The sequence below is a fragment of the Balaenoptera ricei genome, chromosome 11 (assembly GCF_028023285.1).
Source record: "Balaenoptera ricei isolate mBalRic1 chromosome 11, mBalRic1.hap2, whole genome shotgun sequence".
NCBI classification, from domain to species: Eukaryota; Metazoa; Chordata; class Mammalia; order Artiodactyla; family Balaenopteridae; genus Balaenoptera; species Balaenoptera ricei.
In genome coordinates, this window is record NC_082649.1 from 91,780,095 (window position 1) to 91,795,627 (window position 15,533).

Genomic DNA, 15,533 nt, shown 5'->3' on the forward strand with positions numbered 1-15,533 from the left:
TGCTCAACATGACTAATTATTAGAGAAATGCAAATCAAAACTACAATGAGGTATCACCTCACACAGGTTAGAATGGGCGTCATCAAAAAATCTACAAACAATAAATGCTAGAGAGGGTGTGGAGAAAAAGGAACCCTTCTACACTGTTGGTGGGAATGTAAATTGGTACAGCCACTATGGTGAACAGTATGGAGGTTCCTTAAAAAACTAAAAATAGAGCTACCCCATGACCCAGAAATCCTACTCCTAGGCATATAACTGGAAAAGACTGTAATTTGAAAGGATGCATGCACCCCAATGTTCATTGCAGCACTATTGACAATAGCCAGGACATGGAAGTGACCTAAATGCCCATCAACAGAGGAATGGATAAATAAGATGTGGTACATATATACAATGGAATATTACTCAGCCATAAAAAGGAACAAAATAGTGTCATTTTCAGAGATGTGGATGGACCTAGAGATTGTCATACAGAGTGAAGTAAGTCAGAAAATGAAAAACAAATATCATATAATACCGCTTATATGTGGAATCTAGAAGAATGGTGCAGATGAACTTATTGGCAAAACAGAAATAGAGTCACAGATGTAGAGAACAAACTTATGGTTACCAAGGGGGGAAAAAGGGGGTTGGATGAATTAGGAGATTGGGATTGACATATATACACTACAATGTATAAAATAGATAACTAATGAGAACCTACTGTTTAGCACAGGGAAACCTACTCAATAATCTGTGGTGACCTAGATGGAAAGGAAATCTAAAAAAGAGTGGATATATATATACATATAACTGATTCACTTTGCTGTGCAGCAGAAACTAAAACAACATTGTAAAGCAACTATACTTGAATAAAAATTAATTAAAAGAAGAGAGCAAAACTGTATTCGTTAAAATGTGGGAGAAAGCATGGCTAAAACATATTTTGAAATGTATTTTACAATTAATGTATACTGAAAATATTTTAGTTAAAAGCAGACATTTTAAATGACCTCCAAAACACTAAAATACCACAGTAGCAGTAAAATAGTTCAACCAAATGTTTTGATTATATTCTGCTTGATCTAATACCCAGTTTTGAACATTACAAATATCAATAGGTTATTTCTATCTCAAAACTTTCAGTCCATTGTACCTATGCTGATTGGAAGATGCTGATTATAAATTAAGACACACAATGGTCTATGAAACATATAATTTCCAAGTTGGGGTGTTACAATTCACAGGCCAGTGAAGGTTCCAATACCTGAATGCAATGGAAAGGCTGACCTGGTAGACTCAGAAATCAAAGTAGACATGATTTGAATAACTTTCCTAAATCCAGGTAGCTTTGCAGTGATCATTACATTTTGAACATGATCACTGACTGATCTGCTTTCATATTTGCATTATTTTGCATATTTCTGCTTTATCATAAGCTCATTTAATGAGCTGTAATACAAATATGGTTATTTACATTGATTTGCATGTCATTGCACACAAGAATTAGTTTACACCCTAATGGCAAGACATTTGCCCTCTGACTTTCTTGGCTCACTCATAGATGAGAGTTAAGCTAAACTAAGCCAAAAGAAAGAATCATCTAGAAAATAATTTACTATACAGTTAGTATGTATTTGTGTGCAGAGATGTACTTACAGCACACCTTCTCTTTCAATCAAACTAAGAGGAAATTTCCCAGGGTAACATTAAAGCATCCTTATAATTTACCTCTGAAATCTCTTCATTTATTTTTGAAGCAAGTCATATAAGTTAGCCCTGTACTTGAGGAAATTCTGGAGTAATAAGTATAGATCTCTGCTGGTCAGTATGACAGCCACAAAACAGGTGTAGCTATTTTAATTTAAATGAATTAAAATTAAATAAAATGAAAAATTCAGCTCCTCAGGTGTACTAGACATATTTAAAGTGTTCAACAGCTGTATGTAGCTAATGACAATGTACTGGACACTGTATCTATAGAATATATAAAGCAAACATACAAATCAATTAGAGAAAAACAACCCAACGGAACAAAAATGGCTCACTCATTTCTATAAGCAAATGAATCGTTAGCAAAGGGAGAGCCTAGGAACTAATGATGAAGCAAAGCCGAAATAGTGGATCAAACGGTACATGTGTCAATAGAAACAAATGTGATCCTAATGATAAGTAAAAAGTAGCCAGAGGTAGACCCGCTATGCTCCAACCCCCTATGTTTAATGAATGTTACAGGTGAGCCGGCACCTGCCCCTCTGACTGCCCTCGGGGATGTAGATGCACTCCTGGTCCCCCAGGGATGTGCTTACTAACAGTTGCTGCATTTGCTACCCAAACCACTTATTTGAGCTGAATGATAAGTTTTAAGTTTTATTTATCAATAAATATTTTTAAAACTGAAGAAATATGTGTGTTCTATAAAGTCAGTCAGAAAGGGCATCTTGCTCAAAACTTATTGTAGAATTAGGTATATAGTAGTTTTAAATAATTGGGGTAAACCATCATAAAAATATAAAAGACCTCACTCTGTAAGGAAACTAAAGCTGGAAATGTTAGATGATGTGTCCTGAGAATTTTTTAAATGAGTAAAAAGGCAGCGGGGAACTTTTGTCAGCAGACCTATACTCAGTAAATAAAAAGCCTTGGTTTTGCAGCAAACAGTTAATGAATAAATGAACATTTATATTTTTATATTAAAAATGTTTGTGTGTATGATCCCACACATTAAGTGATATTTTTATGGGTGATCAAATATCAGTGCCAGTTTTATCAGATTGGGTTTCTACTGTACACTTTTCTTTACACCTAACCTGTAAAGGACAAAAAAACCCACTCATTGAATTCTGTTTTATTAAGAAAGAAAACATTCACTTTGTTGCCATGGGTCCATTTAAAATGCCAAACCCTGATTCTCTAATTTTTCCCTTCATGTAGCAGAACCTCAGCTTTCTCACCTGTAGAATACGTATCATAGTCCAACCTCAGAAATGCATTGGGAAGATTAAATGAGATAATGTTATAAAGCACTTAACACGGTGTCTGTGACTTAAGAATGCATTACATTTCATAAGATCTATTTACACAGTACTTCTCAAATTCATCAACAAGTCTCAAAATTTGCAGTCCCCAGGTCACCACGGGGAACAGTAACATTCAGCCCAGAAATTGGATGGAGAAAAAAATCAGCTGGGCCAGCTGCCAGCCATCTGGTTGCCGGGCCTGGCCAGACCTTTTTCTGTGTGAGCTGGCACAACTCCCCGTCTGAGGTGCTCAGCTGCTATCAGCGCAAAGCTCGGTCCTCCTGTCCCTGCATCCACAGGGAGCCTGATCGGGGACACCCACAAAGTGGCCATAGTCAAACCCTGGCACACCTGGGCATGGGAAGCACAGCCAGCCTGCTGCTGGCATTCCGGGATAGGGTTGTAGGGAGGGGAGAGATGGGCTGCAGTGCCACCTTTTAACCCATTTACAGTACTACAAAAGCAAAATGTATATCTTTGTACCTTGTTTTCTCTTCCATTTGCAGTCTCATCCTAACTCCTAAGCCAAGTCCAGAAGAGCTGCTCAATAAATGTTGATGGAATGCTAACTTTAATTGATTGTTATGTGTCCCTTCTAGATCTAAAAGTCTGAAACACTTCGGTGAAATAAATGAATTTTACCCACAAAGATACTTCTCTGGCAGCAGGGCACACTCAAAATGATTTGTCCCAAAACAATGGAATTGGCAGTGCTACAGTATAAAAAATGGCAAAGATACATGAGTATTAGCAAACATGTACTGAGTGCTTACTGCCTGCCAGGAACCTTACATGCATGATCTCATTCACTCTTCACAAAAACAGAGTGAGTTCAATATTATTATTATTTCCATTTCATTTGGGAGTTTACGGCAAAACAAAGGGAAACTAAACTGAGATCATAGAACTTGGATTCAATTTCATGTCTATCTGATTTCAAAGAATGGGCTCCCTTAACAGTTAAATTAATTTCCTCTTAGAGTTAATAAGAATGGAGAGAGGGTGTCCAGCTGAAAGATGGAAGAACGTAGGCCATGTGGCTGTTTTAAAACATGGCTGCAAATGTTGTGCTATTCCTCTCATGAGAAGTGGAGTCTATGTCCCCTGCCCGTGAACCCGGGCAGACTTGTGACTGTTTAAACCAACAGAGTATGGCAGAAGGGACTCTAGGTATCTTCCAGTGCTACCTAATGAAAGGCTGTGCAGCTCTGCTGTGTTCACTGGAACACACTACCTGAGCCATCATATAAGAATTCACACTACCATTATCATTCACACTACCTTTATCATTCTAGAAAAGGTGCTCCAATGGACACTCCAGACACCCACTCATGCTATCAGCATGTATGCAAAGCTATCTTGGGCCACTGAGATCCACCCATCCCACAGCTGTGTGACAGCCATGAAAATGTACTGCTCAGATCGTCAAGACAACTGGCTGCAGGGGGTACGTATGACTGACAGTCACCCCTCCTGATCCAGGTGGTCCAAAGCCACCCTTCTCCTAGACGCCTATTATCCAGTGACTGAGTACAGTTAGTCTACTAGTGGAATCTCATTCCTGAAGGACATATTCAACACATTTCTTCTCACAGGTAACTTGCAGCCTGCCCGAGCCTTTCTTAAACTAACACTGCAGTCTTGGTCTTCCTCCCCAGTCCGCTCTCCTTCCCTGTATCTTTTATAGGTATCAGACCTGCATCCCAGCCTGAGTCTTTTCCTACCTATTCCCACTCCCTCCTCTTTATCCTTCACAGGCATTTCCCCAAGAAATCCCACGCATGTCTAGACTCATTTTTACCTCTGCTTCATAAAAGCCTTATACTAATACAAATTGGAAGAGAATAATTCCCCAGTTAAGCTCTATCCAATTCCTGACCCACAAAAATCATGAGACGAGATTAAATTGTCACTGTTTTAAGCCACAACTTTTGGGCTAGTTTTTAATGCAGGAAGAGATAGCTGGAACAGCAATGTTTTACCACAAGCTGCATGAAAGACAAAAAGTTTGTATGTGAAAATGCAATGTGTTTCTGCAGCAAATACTCTTCTAAAGACAAGACTATAAAAAATAACCAGCCCAGGATATGAAGCCTGAACTACAGTGACCACCTCATCCAAGTTTGCCCAGGTCTTTCTAGTTTCAGCACTGAAAGATCAAAGTCCTGGGAAAGCCCTCACTCTAGGGTAAGCCATGTCAGTTGTTCAACCCACCCAGAACTCTTCAAGTACACAAAGTGAACTGGACTAAGGTTTTCCTCTTGGCATCTATGCTGAGACAAGTATTCCTCTTTCTCAGAGAACCCCATTATCTTAACCAAGAGTCACACGGCTTAATGTAATTGCTTAGTTATGAACTCAAGGTCATTCCGCTAAATTAAAATCTGAAGATAATTACCTCTTATTACTGTCTCATTTCTCAGTGAATTCCTTTGATGGAAAGTTCCAAATATATTCATCTTAGCCTCCAGGAAGCTTAGAGAGAAACTGTACTCTGCATCCCAGCCACCAGTTGAGTCCAAGCTAACATTTCTGAGAGAGTGCTGAACTCTTGTGTCTTGAGACCCTTTAAGAAAGAAAAAAAGGTGCCATGGTTACTTTGGGAAACATTGTATATTGGCTATCCCTTACAGAGAATCTCAAAGCATGTTACATATTAAGAATCTGAGTAGGTTTGCAGAAGAACAATCTTTTTGTATCAAAATATAAATCACAAGAGATCTATTTCACTCATCAGACTGGCAAAAGCAAAATGATTTGTAATATCCACTCTTTGCAAAAGAATAGGAAAATAGTTCCTAAGATAAACTGTGAATAAAAATATAAATTGGTAGAGATTTTTCTGGAAGGCAAGTTGGCAGTTACTATTAAATATAAATGTACATATTCTTCCATCCAGCAATTCTACCTCTTGGTGTCCTCCTTAGAACAAGTACTCATCATTGCACAAAGATGTATATACAAGGGTATTTATTGCTACAGCTTTGTAATAGCAAAAATTTTAAATCAGTCTAAATGACCATTCATATACATTTATTTTGCAAGTGTTTATCAAATGTTTGTTACATGCCAAACACTGTTCTAGTCATGGGAGATGGACCAATGAAAACTGGAAATAAGAAAATGGTCATCCATCATGGAGCTTTTACAGATGGAATTTACGTAACAAGGAGAATGAGGAAGGAATCAAATAATAAGCAAACAAAATCTAATAAATATATATCTCTTAGATTTAGGATTGCCTTGGTATATCTGGATTCCCAAATAATAGTGGCTTAAACAAGGGAGTTTGTGTCCTTCTTATGTCAAAGTCTAGATAGGTGTTTCAGGGCTGGTTTGGTGACTATAGTCAAATGAGGCCAAGTTACTTTCAACAGTCTGTGCTCCCATCCCTGTGAGTAACCCTCGTTTTCAGGGTCCAGTATGGAGCTTAAACCATCACATCCACATTAGGGAGAGTGGTAAAAGGTGGGAAGAAGAATGTCTGTTGGAATTTGGACGTTCCACGTTCACTTAATCTCACCAACCAGACCTATTCTTATGGTCACGACTAACTGCAAGGAAAGCTGGAAGTTACAGTGCTTTTTTTGTTGATGTTTTTTGTCTGTCTGTTTGCTTGTTTTTTAAATGAGCATTCATGTGACCAGAAGTTCTAGTAATGAGGAAGCAGGAGAGAAGAGATAGTTGGTGACAACTAGTAGCTTTGCCTTAAGATAGCAATGAGCTATAAAAAAAAAAGTGATAAAATAAACTGCGTGATTTTTTTAGTGAGGATGAGACATTAAGATTGGGTTGTCAATGACAGAATTTCTGATGATTTGATAGTTAGGTTGACACCTACATGAGGGGAAACTTCTTCTATTATATTAGTTATCTATTCTGAATAATAATAACCCCAAACTTAGCGGCTTAAAATAACATACATTTATTATCTCACAGTTTCTGTGGGTCAGGAACTTGGGCATGACCTAGCTGGGTCATCTGCTTTCTGTCCCATGACAAGGCTAGACTCAAGGGGTTGACTAGGGCTATAATCTCACCTCAAGGCTCAAGTGGGGAGGGATCAACTTGCAAGCTCAGGCGGTTGTTAGCAGAATTCAGTTCCTCCCCAGTTGTTGGACTGAGGATCTGACTTCCTCACTGGCAGCCAATCAGAGGCTGCCCTCAGGTTCTAGTCACGTGTAGGTTTCTCTAACATGGCAGTTCACTTCCTCAAAGCATGTAAGCCACGAAGGCAATAAATAAAGTCTGCAATCAAAATGGAAGCCTAATCTCAGAGTGGCATCCCATCACTTTTTGCTGCATTCTATTTATTGGAAGCAATTCTAACTCCAATCCACATCCAAGGGGAGGGGATAACATAAAGAAACAAAAATAGCAGAAGGTGGAGCCTTCTTAATAGACCGCTTGCCATACCATCTATGAAAATACATGCAGTGAAATCATTCCAGGCAGATGGACCAACTAGTACAAAAACCCTAGTTTGCTCGCAATCTCGGCATGTTCACAAAAAGATGGAAAGTATAAAAATAAAAAAAAAAAAAAAATGGAAGGTATATATTTTGGGAGTATAAAGGAGAAAAGTGCTATGAAATGAGGACAAATTAGTAGGTAGAGGTCAAAGCACATGGGTTTTCTTAAGTTGAGATATAGTTGATGTACAATATTATATAAGTTACAGGTATACAACATAGTGATTCATAATCCTTAAAGGCTATACTTTGTTTATAGTTATTATAAAATATTGGCTATATTTCCTGTATTGTATAATATATCCTTTAACTTATTTTATACATAATGGTTTGTATCTCTTAATCTCTTACCTCTATTTTGCCCCTCCCCCCTTTCCTCTCCCCACTGGTAACCACTAGTTTGTTCTCTATATTTATGAGTCTGTTTCTTTTTTATTATATTCACTAGTTTGTTTTACTTTTTAGATTCCACGTATAAGCGATATCTACAGTATCTGTCTTTCTCTGTCTCACTTATTTCACATAGCATAATACCCTGCAGGTCCATCCATGTTGCTGCAAATGAGAAAATTTCCTTCTTTCTTATGGCTGAGTAGTATTCTATTGGTTATACAGATGTATAGAACAATTCTCTTCATGGAAAAGCAAGGCACACTGAAAATTGCTGCAGCCTATCTCAAGCAGTCACAGAAGCTCTGGCTTTCCTGCCAAACTTCACCTCTGTCCCCAAGGACAGAGATGAGAAAAGAAGGAGAACAGTGCTTTCTGGAAGCAGCAAGTTCTCAGGAGAAGGTTGACGCCCAGCTAACATAAGTTGCAGGAATTTACAGCTCTTCTCAGGAATCAGCAGAGGACAGCAGCCAATCCTCAAAAGCCAAGTCTGTTAACACCATCACTGGACTTCCTTTTATTTCACACTTAAATCTATGCAGTTTCAGGGGCTTGTACATAGTCAGTGATCAGTTAATGTTAGATATTATTGATACTATGGAAGAATAAAATTGGTACTTAATATGTATTAATAAAGATCTAGGATAGTTTACCTTCTGCCTGATTTTAAGACAGGAAGAACATTTATATATCTGTCACTAAGCAGCATTACACACTATTTTCATTCCTATATATACAAACTTATAATAACAAATTTAGCACTTTATATATAGATACTGTCACATGCCTGAAGTAAAAAAAAGTTGTAGAATCTGAGTCAAATTCTTTAAAATTTTTTTTGAGATATAATTAACATAAACCATTGCGGTGTTTGTGTTTAAGGTGTACAATATGTTGATTTGATACATTTTATGACTTGCAATAAGATTAGCATGGCAGCATTAGTTAACACTTCTATCACGTCGTATGTTATCATTTCTTTTTTGTGCTGGGAACAATTCAGACCTAGCCTTAGCAACCTTGAGGTTTATAATATTATTATTTATAATTACAGATCCAAATTCTTGATCTCATATGGAAACTGAGAAAAACTTTCTGACTTTTGTCCACACTGTATCTCTATCACTACCCCTTATTAGTTGCATAGAAGACTGTGCCATTAAATGCTCCAGTTTTGAGAATTTCTAGAGGCACATGCAGGATGTTTATATATAAGAAATATACAGAAATCTTTCGTACTTAATAATGGGCTTTCAGCTTTAAAATAAAAGGTGCAGATTCAAAAGCTTGACATCTTCCTCAAAAAAAGGTGATGTGCTACAGTCAGGTATTGAATTCCACCTAAGGTTGGTAGTTCAGTAGTGGATTATGGATTCCAAATGGTGTAAGGAGTTATATCCTGCACCTGGCGGGAGATCATAGGTTTGGGGCAGCCCATCCAATATGCTCTCTGCAGTCTAGTTGGACAAAGCGTTCTCTATGTTCTATAAATGTGCTATTTTCTTCCTAGTGCTCATCAACAAAAGTTGACTATGCTAGAAAATTGAAGGACAGTATGCTAAAGCAGTATGGTATGATTTGATAATTTGGGATGTTAATAATGACACAACTAAAATTAAATGACAAACAATAAGAAAAAAATATTCATCACTCTAATTGTTCACAATTCTTCCCAAACACTTCTAAGTAAATTCAGGTTTAATTGCAAAAGGTATTTAATAAAGGTGTACCAAATATGAAAAATGATCACACCACTTAATTACTTATAGTTCATTTAAGTAGATTCAGTAAAATACAGAGTAAATATGAAAACATAAATATACCACTATGCATATCTTTGATTTTATTCAGTTGCCAGAATATACTCAGATTTGTCAAACAGGTTCCCAAATATCTCCAGGTGGACAACTAGTGAGATCATTCAAAACCTTAACTATTTTAAAGGTAGTATATATTCTTCTCTGCTTTGGCCTTCTTACTCTGTTTTTCCTTATTACAGTTTGAGCACAGTTTAATTTCTGCTCCATTGAAAATCTGTGCTAATTTGATCAGAAACTGGACATAAGGTGTTTCTAGCAGCAAAACATGGCTTGGTAGTAAAGTTAGTATCAAGTTTCGAGTTCACGTTTCATTCTCTTAAAATAATAAGCAGTTTGTGGGAATTTTGAAGCGTATTTTACCATCAATGTAGTTAACATCTCTGCTTCGTCTGGTATTTTCTCTGTCTATATAGCATGTTTATAGGTTCACCAACAAAGGGTTTCTTTTGCCTATTTCCAATTACTATGTGTTCTTCAATGTAATAAAAATACCTTTGCTTTTTGGTCCAGTAATTAAGACTTTTAACTAATTCAAGCTGACGTTCCTGCAATGGGTGCAAATAAGTGAGATTAAAATGAGATTGCTTGTCTCTGTTCTCCTGGTTTACGTGCAACTTTTACTACAGCTCATTAGCTAGATAGTTCAGTGCAATGAAGTGCTACTTTGTCCTTTTTCAGTGAAAGTCTGGTCCTATTAGGCTTAGTAGCTCTTTCTCAGATTTTGAAAATAATTTAAAATTAAAACTGGTATATATAAAAATTCCTAGTTGGTATTCATTAAATTTCTATCACACGTATAGACCTTAACACAGTATTTAACTCTTTCTTTTTATGAAATTTAAGAATAAAGAAGACACTTGGTTAAAATATGGCGTATCAGTCAGCACAGGCTGGTTTACGCTGCAGAAACAAACAATCCCCCAGATTTCAGTGGTTTGAAATACCAAAAGTTTCTCTTTCACAAGCTCCTTGCCCAACAGGGATTGGCAAGTTGGTCTATTCTCATTGTAGTCACTCAAGGATCCAAGTGCTGAAAACTCCTTTTCTTCCACAATCAATAAAGGAGACATAGTTAGTCAAAACCGGCTTTAAGACGTCTGCCTGAAAAATGACACTTGTAACTTTTTGCTCCTATTATAGTGGCCAAAGCCAAGCTTAATATCAAGGGGGCCAGTTGAGTACAATCCTACCATGTGCTTGGAAAACAGAAAAACTGGAATATTTATGATTATCCCTATTGACCGGCAAAATCTGCCTTCTGGTCACCACATATTTTATATACTCTCGTTCCTTCCTATATACACACAACAACAAACATTCACCTGGTCTATGAAGGGAATAACCTATAAGCCACACAAAGTCACAACATCAAGATTAATATCTAGGATACCTGAGTGATGGGCTGTAGTTCATGGTAGTTATAAAAAGTACTGGTTATATCTCTTCTTGATCCAGAAACCTCCAAAATTAATGATAAGTTATCTACTCCTACTCACACAAAATATATAATCATGAAACAGTGATAGGATATCCATAATAAGTATTTTCACTTAGAAAAAAAATAGGAGACATAAGATATATGCCTCTACAACTGACAAAGGACTCATCTCCAAAATTTATAAGCAGCTCATGCAGCTCAATATCAAAAAAACAAACAACCCAATCCAAAAATGGGCAGAAGACCTAAACAGACATTTCCCCAAAGAAGATATACAGATCGCCAACAAACACATGAAAGGATGCTCAACATCACTAATCATTACAGAAATGCAAATCAAAGCTACAATGAGGTATCACCTCACACCGGTCAGAATGGCCACCATCAAAAAATCTGCAAACGCTTTTAAGTTTCATTAGGTCCCATTTGTTTGTTTTTTTATTTCCATTTCTCTAGGAGCTGGGTCAAAAAGAATCTTGCTGTGATTTATGTCATAGAGTGTTCTGCCTATGTTTTCCTCTAAGAGTTTAATACTGTCTGTTCTTACACTTAGGTCTTTAATCCATTTTGAGTTTATTTTTGTGTATGGTGTCAGGGAGTGTTCTAATTTCATACTTTTACATGTATCTGTCCAATTTTCCCAGCACCACTTATTGGAGAGGCTGTCTTTTCTCCACTGTATATGCTTGCCTAATGAAACTTAAATGCTTTTGCACAGCAAAGGAAACCATAAACAAGACCAAAAGACAACCATCAGAATGGGAGAAAATATTTGCAAATGAAGCAACTGACAAAGGATTAATCTCCAAGATTTACAAGCAGCTCATGCAGCTCAATAACAAAAAAACGAACAACCCAATCCAAAAATGGGCAGACGACCTAAATAGACATTTCTCCAAAGAAGGTATACAGATTGCCAACAGACACATGAAAGAATGCTCAACATCATTAATCATTAGAGAAATGCAAATCAAAACTACAATGAGATATCATCTCACACCGGTCAGAATGGCCATCATCAAAAAATCTAGAAACAATAAATGCTGGAGAGGGTGTGGAGGAAAGGGAACACTCTTGCACTTTTGGTGGGAGTGTAAATTGATACAGCCACTATGGAGAACAGTACAGAGGTTCCTTAAAAAACTACAAATAGAACTACCATACGACCCAGCAATCCCACTACTGGGCATATACCCTGAGAAGACCATAGTTCAAAAAGAGTCATGTACCAAAATGTTCATTGCAGCTCTATTTACAATAGCCAGGACATGGAAGCAACCTAAGTGTCCATCATCAGATGAATGGATAAAGAAGATGTGGCACATATATACAATGGAATATTACTCAGCCATAAAAAGAAATGAAATGGAGGTATTTGTAATGAGGTGGATGGAGTTAGAGTCTGTCATACAGAGTGAAGTAAGTCAGAAAGAGAAAAACAAATACAGTATGCTAACACATATATATGGAATCTAAGGGGGAAAAAAAAGGCCATGAAGAACCTAGTGGCAAGACGGGAATAAAGACACAGACCTACTAGAGAATGGACTTGAGGGTATGGGGAGGGGGAGGGGTGAGATGTGACAGGGTGAGAGAGTGGCATGGACATATATACACTACCAAATGTAAAATAGATAGCTAGTGGGAAGCAGCCGCATAGCACAGGGAGATCAGCTCAGTGCTTTGTGACCACCTAGAGGGGTGGGATAGGGAGAGTGGGAGGGAGACGCAAAAGGGAGGAGATATGGGGATATATGTATATGTATAGCTGATTCACTTTGTTATACAGCAGAAACTAACACACCATTGTAAAGCAATTATACTCCAATAAAGATGTTAAAATAAAAAAAAAGATATATGCTTCTATAAAAATTGAAAACGCACTCTACGGGCCCTCTACCTTGAAGGTGGGGCATACCCCTTGGTTAAGCTCTGATTCTATTTTCTGAGAATCCTTTGCACAGTGGTCTCTGTAGCCCCTGGTCTTACCTTCTTAAAGATACTTTCTAATTTATTATCCTTCTTGACTATATCCATAGGAGAGACTAGGAAATATCCCCTATTAGGATATGAACAGCTTTCTCAGCCTACCTCCTGTCTGCAACTTTTGAGGCCCTACCTGACTGATTTACATTAGATATCTGTTAAGACCAGTTTCCTACTTTTAGTACCGGTTTCTGTATCAATCTAATCTTAATACAACACAAGTTTATTTCCTGTTACATTTTGAACATGGGGCAGCAGGGAAGCTCTGCTCATGGTATCACCGAGGGACATAGCTGATGGGGGCTCTGTTTTAACACAGGCCTTCATAGGGGCTAAAACAGGTAAAAGGAATGTGGCTAAAGTGGCAATTTTTTTAAAGCTTCTTTCTAAAATGATAATTGTTATTTCCACTACTGTTGTTGGTCAAAGCAGTCACATATTCATGATATAAGTAAAATATTACCATTTATCTAAAATGATGAAAACAAGAGTTCTAGGTAACAACATTAAATGATTATCACATATGGAAAAATATTTATTTAAGATTTTTAGCTATAACTGTGGCATTAAAAAATGAGAAGTTAGTCCTGAAAAGGGTGCAGTAAGTGTGGGAATATTTCCAAATACTTTGTCAATACATAATTTATATAATTCTATAAAAATTAACTTGTTAGCATAAATCTATATAAAATAAACTCTTAAAACTACTATGTGAATTTGGCAAGGTTACTGTACATAAGATCAACACAAAAAATAATTACATTTGTATATACTAACAATGATCATGTAGAGAATGAACTTAAAAAAAACACAAAACCATTTGAAAAACAGAAAACTGTTGTTCTACAACTGATCCAAGAAAAATGAAATACTTAGGTATAAGTCTAACAAAAGATTTATAAGATCGAAAGAAATTAAAGAACACCTAAATAAATGAAGAGATATATCATGTTCATGGATTGAATGACTCAACATGCAAAGATATCAATTCTGACAAACTGATTTACCTATTTAGGCATTTTTTATTTCTAGTGAGGTCTGTGTGTATCAGTGAGATTTGATATAATTTCTATCAAATCCCAGTGAGGCTTTTTATAGACATAGACAAACTTATTCTTCAGTTTAATAGTGCCACAATTACTGAAGCCCGCACGCTTAAAGCCCATGCTCCGCAACAAGAGAAGCTACCACAATGAGAAGCCCACGCACTGCAACGAAGTGTAGCCCGCTCGCTGCAACTAGAGAAAGCCTGCACACAGCAACGAAGACCCAATGCAGACATAAATAAATACACTTATATTAAAGAAAAAAAGAAAAAGAATTGAATGGGATGAATTATTCTACCTGAATATAGGCCTACTATATAGATACAGGAGTCTGACAGTGTGGTATTGGCAGAGGTATAGGCACATAGAGCAATAGAGCCCAGAATTAGACTCACTCAATGATGTCCAACTGGTTTTTGACAAAGGTAGCAAAGCAATTTGATGGAGGAAAGATAGGCTTTTCAACCAATGGTGACTGATTATAGGCAATAAAAATAAACCTTGACCTAAACCTCCTACCTTACATAAAAATCAACTCAAAATGGACTACAGACTTAAATATAAGAAGTAAAATTATAAAACTTAAAAAAATTAAGCAGAAACCTTCAGTATCTATAGATAGGCAAAAAGTTCTTAGACTGATATCAAACATGTTTCATAAAAGATTGATAAATTGGATCACATCAAAACAAAAACAAACACAAAAACAAACAAAAACAACAACAAAAAAACTTCTGTCCTGTCAAAGACCCTGTTAAAAGGATGAAAAAAACAAGATACAGATTGGGAGAAAATAATTATAAACTACAAATCCAAAAGAAGACTGGTATCTAAAATACATAAGGAACTTTTAAAATTCAACGGTGAAAAAACAAACACTCCAATTAGAAAATGGGAAAAGGTATAGAGATATTTCACCAACGAGAATGTACAGATGACAAATAAGTACATGAAAAGATATTCAACATCAGTAGCTATTAGATAGATGCAGATTTAAAATACAGTGAGATATCACTACATACCTACATAAGTGACTAAAATGAAAAACAGTAACAACACCAAATGAAGATGAGGATGTGGAGAAACTGGGGGAGACTATCTCCCATATATTATGGGAATGTGAAATGTTACAGAAACTCTGGAAGACAGTTTGGCAATTTGTTATGAAACTATATATCAATTACAACACAATCCAGCAGTAGCACCCTTGGACATTTATCCTAGACAAAAACAAATGTACGATAACACAAACCTCTGTACACAAATGTTCATGTCAGCTTTATTAAAAACAGCCCCAAACCGGAAACAATCTAGATATCCTTCAGTTGGTGAATAAACATATGGTTATATATCTGTGGCATGGAAGAGTACTTAGCAAT

The 15,533-nt window shown here is 36.7% G+C and overlaps 1 long non-coding RNA gene across 1 annotated transcript in view; it reads right to left on the reverse strand.

The window, feature by feature from the left end:
* Positions 1 to 5,417: 5,417 nt before the first annotated feature.
* The window catches only part of LOC132374189 (uncharacterized), an 82,343-nt gene continuing 72,227 nt past the window's right edge, over positions 5,418 to 15,533 (reverse strand). Inside the window, exon 3 of the long non-coding RNA XR_009505596.1 lies at positions 5,418 to 5,568. This is a non-coding gene — a long non-coding RNA (uncharacterized LOC132374189). The remainder of the gene's footprint in view (positions 5,569 to 15,533) is intronic.